Source organism: Strix aluco, chromosome 5, assembly GCF_031877795.1.
Source record: "Strix aluco isolate bStrAlu1 chromosome 5, bStrAlu1.hap1, whole genome shotgun sequence".
Classification (NCBI taxonomy): Eukaryota; Metazoa; Chordata; class Aves; order Strigiformes; family Strigidae; genus Strix; species Strix aluco.
In genome coordinates, this window is record NC_133935.1 from 18512690 (window position 1) to 18520085 (window position 7396).

General features: G+C 40.1%; 1 long non-coding RNA gene across 1 annotated transcript; it reads left to right on the forward strand.

Annotated features, from left to right (window-relative positions):
• Positions 1-390: 390 nt before the first annotated feature.
• LOC141923722 (uncharacterized) lies at positions 391-2414 on the forward strand. The gene is made up of 2 exons (XR_012623387.1): positions 391-1613; positions 2274-2414. It is a non-coding gene; the product is annotated as an uncharacterized LOC141923722 (long non-coding RNA).
• The last annotated feature ends 4982 nt before the right edge of the window (positions 2415-7396 follow it).

Consider the following 7396-nt stretch of genomic DNA (forward strand, 5'->3'; position numbering starts at 1 on the left):
AACTTAACAAATTCCAGAATTTACAAACTGTATCAGCCTGAGCCGGTTTAAAACACTATCTTGGTGGGATTTAATAGGAAATTGGATTCAGTGTCTTCAGATGTATTTTACTTGACGATGAACTTCCTTGTTCTACCCAGTTGTATTGTTAGTGGAAGTAAATCACTTCTGCGGGCACAGCAGCATGGAGAGGGGGCTTGCACCGGTTACCTGCCTCTTCAAGAAGCTGCCAGTCCAAGAAAAACAATTTTCATGGTGTTATTTTTCTAGCATTTTCCAGAACTGTTCACTCCTTTTGACTGACTTTCTGCTTCATTTTAACAAATGATGAGTCTACTTCAATTTAGTGAGAATAGTAAAAGATACTCGAAAAACTTTGGAAATCCCATGTGCTTGGTATGTTTTGATGCTTTCCTAAAGCACTGCAGTAGGAGGGAGTCAGTAATAGTTAAAAAAAAAAAAAGTCAAAAAAGGTGTGAACAGCATTATTAAATATGGAAAATAATATTGAGTTGTTTAGAGAAATTACATCTTTTTTTAACAAGCCCTTCCAATCTTGAACAGTCCTGCTTTGTATATTGATTACATAGGTAAGTATCGACAGGCTGTATTTCAGAGGGGAATATACATTGTAAAAGAAGAGGTGTTTAGCTTGTCCAATTACTTGTGAGTTCACACAGCCCAGAGAATATTAGAGATATGAGCAGTGCTAAATAATGATACCAATACAAATCTGACTTTTAATTTGTCACTTTAAGTTGGGGGGGAGAGCATTTACATGTGCATAGGTCATAGGTCAATGTCTAGTTGTCCTGGTCAACTTCTCTAATGCATCAAACTGATCTCCACATGACATACAGATATTGGCAGGGTGGGTCCATGGTGGTGTCAAAGGCGAAACAGAGTGTACAAGGCTATGACTCACAGGAGAGATGGAAGGTATAAAAGCATTAGTTTTGCCACTTGAAAGCTATTATCATTGAAGACTTCTTGCTAACAGACCTGCAGGTAAGTACAGAGTCACTCAGTTATGTCACATTGGGGATAAACATGATGGAAGAAAATCAGGTTTTGATGGAAAATAATGAAAGAAGAAGAAAAAAAAGTCCATTAAGCATCAGTGAGCTAATCCTAAAGTGCTAAGGTATCTGTCAATGGGAAATACTTAATGCTTGTGCTAATGGTGTTTTGTGAGAAAATGTGCTGTGAAGTACTTTGTCATTGGTGGTAGCATACTTAACAGGTATGGTACAGATTATTTTTGTTTTTCTGAAGATTTATTGTGCTGGCAAAAAGAAAGGAGATCAGCCATACAAGATACTAGCTGTAAAAACTTAGAAGTTATATGTACCTAGAAATAGATAGACAGCATATATTTAGGTTTTGAAGCTGTATGAGTAGATGGTTAAAATATTGCTGATGTTTGACAGGGTCTGTTAGATTTTGATTATTTTATTTCATTTGCTTTTTTGTCAGTTTGGGGCAGGTTATAATGGATACCTCATTGGCATATTATATGCAAACTTGCCATGTACGGGGAGAAAAAAACAAACGACTGGACTTGCAAAACGAGATGTTGTTCTCCATGCTGAAGCAAATGTTCTCCTATACAGGTTATTGTTACAAATCCAGTAATGAAGTGACTTCACAGGCATTCTTTATGACAATTGGTGTGAATAGTGTGTAGTGTGAATAAGTGAGTGACTAACCATGGATTTTCCCTTCGATCTTTCCATCTGTTCTTCACCTGTTAATCCAGTTTCAAAAACTTAACATTTTACAGCTCTGACCTTATAATCAACATCTTAATATGTGTGTTTCCTCTCTTCCACCCCCAGAAAGGTGTGGTACCACCTTGTGTTCCTACACTGCCAAAATAGTCACCCAGTCTCCTTGTGATGAAGCTCTAAACAGTTTTTGAAAGACACAGTCTGCAGCATGCTGCCTGGCAGTCTTTTTTGGTGGTCCTTAGGCTAGCAAGAATACTGTCAGGTCAGCCAGATCCCTTAAGACTCTAGCTGTCAACAGCTGGAGAATTGTTAGTCTGTAAAACTATATGGCTCATAGTGGTAGCACTTTTATATGCACAGAAGTAGAGGAAACAACAAAGGTATTTGAAGGGAAAATCAAGGGAACTTGGAGGAGGAGATAGTAATCACAAATAATAGTCTTCAATGAAAATACTAATCTTATTTTAAAGAAATGTAAACATTATGTTTAGCTTTAGCTTTGCAGAAAAATGAATTAATTGTGCAAATACATATATTTTTCAGATCAAAGGCCTGATGTTCTTTACTGCAGCAAACCTTCCTGTCCTGAATGTTGGAACCTTTTGAAGGATGTGAATATCAAGAAAATTTATTGTGTAAAAGAATCATCCAAACAAAATGAAGAAGTATGCTTATGTAATATTATTTATTTATTTTCATAATGTAATTATATGTTTGGGGGCGGGGGGGGGCAGTTTATTTATAGTTGACTTACAGACAAACATCAGTTCTTACCCTTCTGTGTAGGAGAGGAGCTATAGCAGATCATCACCTATGAGATGAGTCATTGTTCATACTCATATACAGCTGAAATGTTATGACTTGCTTTCTGCCTTGGAAATCGTTACACTCAAGATACTTCTAAAGTGAGGAAAGGAACAAGTTGCATATTTTAGGATCTTGCACTGGGGAAGTCCAGCCTCCTGTTTAGCTATATCGGTATGGCAGAGCTCTGGAGAGCTCCCTGATTTTGCATCTGGATGCTTATTCTGGCTGTGCCTGCACTCTTATGATGGTGAGACCTGGCTATGTGTCTTGGTTGTGATATGCAGGAAACCTGGGCATAGGTGCTGAGGGGAGCTGTGGCATGCTTCATTAAGACCTCCAATATGAAGGAATACCTCTGTCCTGCATTGCACACACTTAACTTTTAATCCCTCAGGGTAAATGCAACATTCTTCTTTCTAAGTCTCACATTCTCATATTTGAAGTGTCTGATGAGTTTGTCTTCACTGTTTACAGATCTGTGTCAAACAAGGTATTTTCAGATTCATCTCAAGACTTCACCCTCTCTTTACTGGAAAGAACAAGTATTTTCTGAGTTTGCAAAGGAGTACTATTCCTTTCAGGGAAGTCCCACAATTACTTAACAGGATTTACTCGGATGTAACTTAAATCAAATAATTTGTGTATGACTTTGGAAAAATCTTTCTGAAGGAAAAGGTCTCAGTCTTGGTTCAGTCCCAAGTATCTGGTTAGTTCCCATGTTCTAGATTAAATTCTGCCCCTATAAAGACAACCATGGCCAAGGTATTCAACGTCTTCTTTGCCTCAGTTTTTACTGCCAGGATTTGCCCTCACAAATCCCATGTCCCTGAGACCAGTGGGAAGATGTGGAGCAATGAAATTTACCCTCAGTAGAGATGGGATATTTAAAGAAGTTGGATGTACACAAGACGATGGGACCTGTCAAGAAAGTGACTGGGAGTAGTTAGCATGGATTTATGAAGGGGAAAACATGCCTGACTAACCTGACATCCTTTTATGATGAGATGACTGGATTGGTGGATGAGTAGAGAGCAGTAGATGTTTTTCATCTTGCCTTTAACAAGACTTGCAACATCTCCCACAGCATCCTCATAGACCACCGATGAAGTATGGACTAGAAAGTGGACAGTGAGGTGGATTGACAACAACCTGAACTGCCAGACTCGGGGGGTTATGATCAGCAGCACAAAATCCAGCTGGAGTCCAGTCCCTGGTGGTGTACCCCTGGGGTGGATAATGGGACCAAAACTGTTTAATACTGTCATTAATGACCTGGATGATGAGTCAGAGTACCCCCTCAGGAAGTACGTAGATGATCCAAAACTGAGAGGATTGGTTGGTACACAGGATGGTTGATTCAGAGGGACCTCAACAGGTTGGAGAAATGGCAAAACAGGGATTTCATGAAGTTCAACAAAGGGAGGTGCAGAGCCTGTACACCTGGGGAGGAATAACCCTATGCCCCAGTTCAGGCTGGGACTGACCAACTGGAAAGCAGCTTTGCAGAAAAGGACCTGGCGGACCTGGTGATTAGGTTAACCGGGATGCAGCAATGAGCCGTGGAGGCAAAGACCAACTGCCTCCTGAGCTGTGTTAGGCAGGGCATTGCCAGCAGGTTGAGAGAGGTGATCCTTCCCCTGTGCTCAGCTCTGGTGAGGCTGTGGTTGGAATGCTGTGTCCAGTTCTGGCCTCCCTGGTATGAGAAAGATATGGACATATGAGAGTGAGTCCTGCTAAAGGCCGTGAAGATGATTAAGTGATGGGAGCATTTCTCATATGAGAAGAGGCTCAGAGAGCTGAGACTGATCAGGCTGGAGAAGAGAAAGCTCAGGGGGGATCTTATCCATGTGTATATATACCTGATGGGAGGGAGTAAAGAAGATAGAGTCAGGCACTTCTTAGTGGTGCTCTGTGATGGGACAAGAGGCACTGGGTGCAATTTGAAATACAGGAATTTCCACTAAAATGTAAGAATTTTTGCTGTGACAGTGATGAGCACTGGAGCACGTTGCCCAGAGAGGTTGTGCAGCCTGCATCCTTGGAGATATTCAAAACCTGAGTGGACACAGCTCCAAGAGATCTGCTCTAGTTCATCTTGCCTTGAGCTCTGGACTGGAGACCTCCAGAGGTGGCTCCCAACCTCAGCGATTCTGCAAATGCCTGGTTTATTTGTGTGCTTTTAAGTTTCTTTTTTCTTTTAGTATCATCTAGATGATTTAAAGAAAAACTTTGGCTATCATGAGGTAGGTTTGCATCCTGAAGATTAGACTCAGGGTTGTATTACTAACAGGTACTTTTCAACATTCATTTAATAAAAGCATAGAATAGTTTGCTTTGATGTGTGCCGTCTTTCTGGTTTGCCTTGTTTGTTGGTTTTTGTTTGTTTTTAAGAAGCACATTTTCATTAGATGGAAAGTTCACACAAATTATTTTTAATGAGCTTGATTTTTAGAGGCTTTTTAGCACACTATTAATGTACATCCTAGATGATTTAGTTTATATGAAAAAAGGCCCGTCAGATAATATAAAAATAGAAATATGAAATCAGAAAATTGTTTTAAAAAGTCTTTCATACTGTTTAATGGTGTGTGTTATACATTTGTCACTCAGTGTGTTGTTTTCTTATCAGTAATCCAGAATATTAACTGAAGATCCCTCAGGTAATGATGTCCAAATATAATAATAGCAAATATGTAAAGGACAAGTCATACTAATTTTTAGCTGCAATTACAACTGGCTCTGAAATATGACCATGTCAGAGGAGTGGAAGAAACTAAACTGAGTGAGGTCATGACGTGCTAAACGTGAGACCAAGACATGAGCACTTTGATTACGTAGGGGGTGAGAAACAGTCTGTTGGAACAGGGACAGCTCACGCCATCTTGAAAGTGGAAAAAATAGAGTGATTATATCAGATTACTTCTCTGAAATCTCTGAGATGCTTCATTTTGTTAGCACCCCTCCCTTTGCAGGAAGTTAGTTCAGTGACAGTTCTCGTTTTTGCCAGTTGTTCCTTGTTCATGTCTCCTGTACTTCTGCTTTCATTTCAGAGGGGTGGTCTGTGGCTGCTGCTGATGGTGAACCAGCATAAAACTCCACAACATCAACACCATCTTTTAGGATCCAATGACCCCAGGCCCCCCAGTATATTCAGTGGTGTTGGGATAATTACCTTGTGATGGCAGCCACTTTGGTTGTGCCCACCCCCTTCCAGAAACACACCTCGTACCAATCCCTCTGCCACCTCTTTTCTTATTACTGCTTCTGCTGTGCTCTACAGGGATTTGTTTCTGTCTGTGGCTTAAGGGTGGGAAAAGCATTTGCTTTCAATGTTCCTCTAAGGTGTAGTCATGCCTAAATGTGCAGTGTCTGTAACCACGAAGGCAGTGATTTTTTTGCGCAGTCCTCATTCCTTCTGCAGCTTTTCTTCTCTTGGATTAGTCAGAGCATTTAAATGAGGATTTTTCTTTTTCCTTTATTGATGTTTCCCGCACTCCCTCACATTTATTTCATTTGATCATCTTCTTTTGCACTATATTTTTTAAATATTTTTTTATCCTGTCATCTTTTTCAGATGAAAAGTAACTAGTTCCCTGTTTCCTTGTCTCTCCACTCAGGGGTATTTGGTGCTTGTGTGTCCTTTCTCCTTCCTTCTCCCCTTTTTCTCTGGTGTAATATATTGTTTAATTTTGTTTCTTATTCATGGGCCTCTTTGTATGTCCTCTGATAGGTGCATGCCTGTTTTTAATTGGTCTTTGTGCCATGTTGATCATGTTTTAGACTTAAATTTGTTCTCTGTCCTTGAAGCACCAGACCAATTAATGTGGAATATGCTTTCATATTTTTCCAGGCTGAATCATTTTGCTCTAAATGAGCCAGGGGTTTACAGACTGTGGTGCTGACAGATGCTTTTGTCCTTGCCTTTAGAATCCCTCAACTGGAGTTTCGGTACTGGGATTTTCTAGGATGACCCCAAACCCAGAATGAACTACAAAAATCCTCTTGATTTTTAAAATATCATTGTAAGAATGCTATTATTTGTGGCTGGTTAGCTTTCAGCAATTATTCCTTTTACACAGCCTCTTTAGAGGGAGATCATCAAACTGTTTTGCATGGAATTGAAGATTATGTCACTTTAAAAAAAAAAAAATTTGTTTGCAGTTTTCAACATGTGTGCTCTGACTGTGTTCCCTTTGGAGATGGTAAGAGCACACCATCACAAACCAAATGGCAAGGCCCATGCCATGATAGTACTTGGTACTCATGTTAGAGTGGATGTTGCTATGACTGGGCATGTATTTGTTTCCCTCACACAAGGTACATGCAGGTCTTGGACAAACCTCTGTTCTTCATTTCACCCTTTCCCTCTGTTATCTGGTATGAAAACATGTGTAGGCTCTCTGTTTAGTGTGGAAACTGAGAAGGCAGCAGCAGAAGATTTTGATACAGGGTAGCACAGTGGTGTGTGTGTGTGCATGCACGCAGCAAGGGCATGAAGAGTGGCTGTAATTTCCAAGGACATGCCTCTCATTGTACAATGTAGGTATGACTAAGTAATGCTACAGGCATCCTGTAAGAGGACCTTTACTGAGCTAAATGCAATATGTAAAAATAACATGATAGTATCATAAGTCCAAAATCTCTTCATTCGCTACAAACTGTCATGCACAGGCTTAATTTTCCAACAAGACAAAGTCTTGAGAAGAAAGTTGTGCATCTCCTGTTTTAACTGCAACAGCTTTCCCTGTGTCATGCAGAAACCCATGAAACCACCAGAAATGTAATAGCATCCTAGTCTGATGCTTTAAGTGCATGCCCATCACTCCTGGCAAAGATGGAGCAAGAACTTGTTCAGGAGA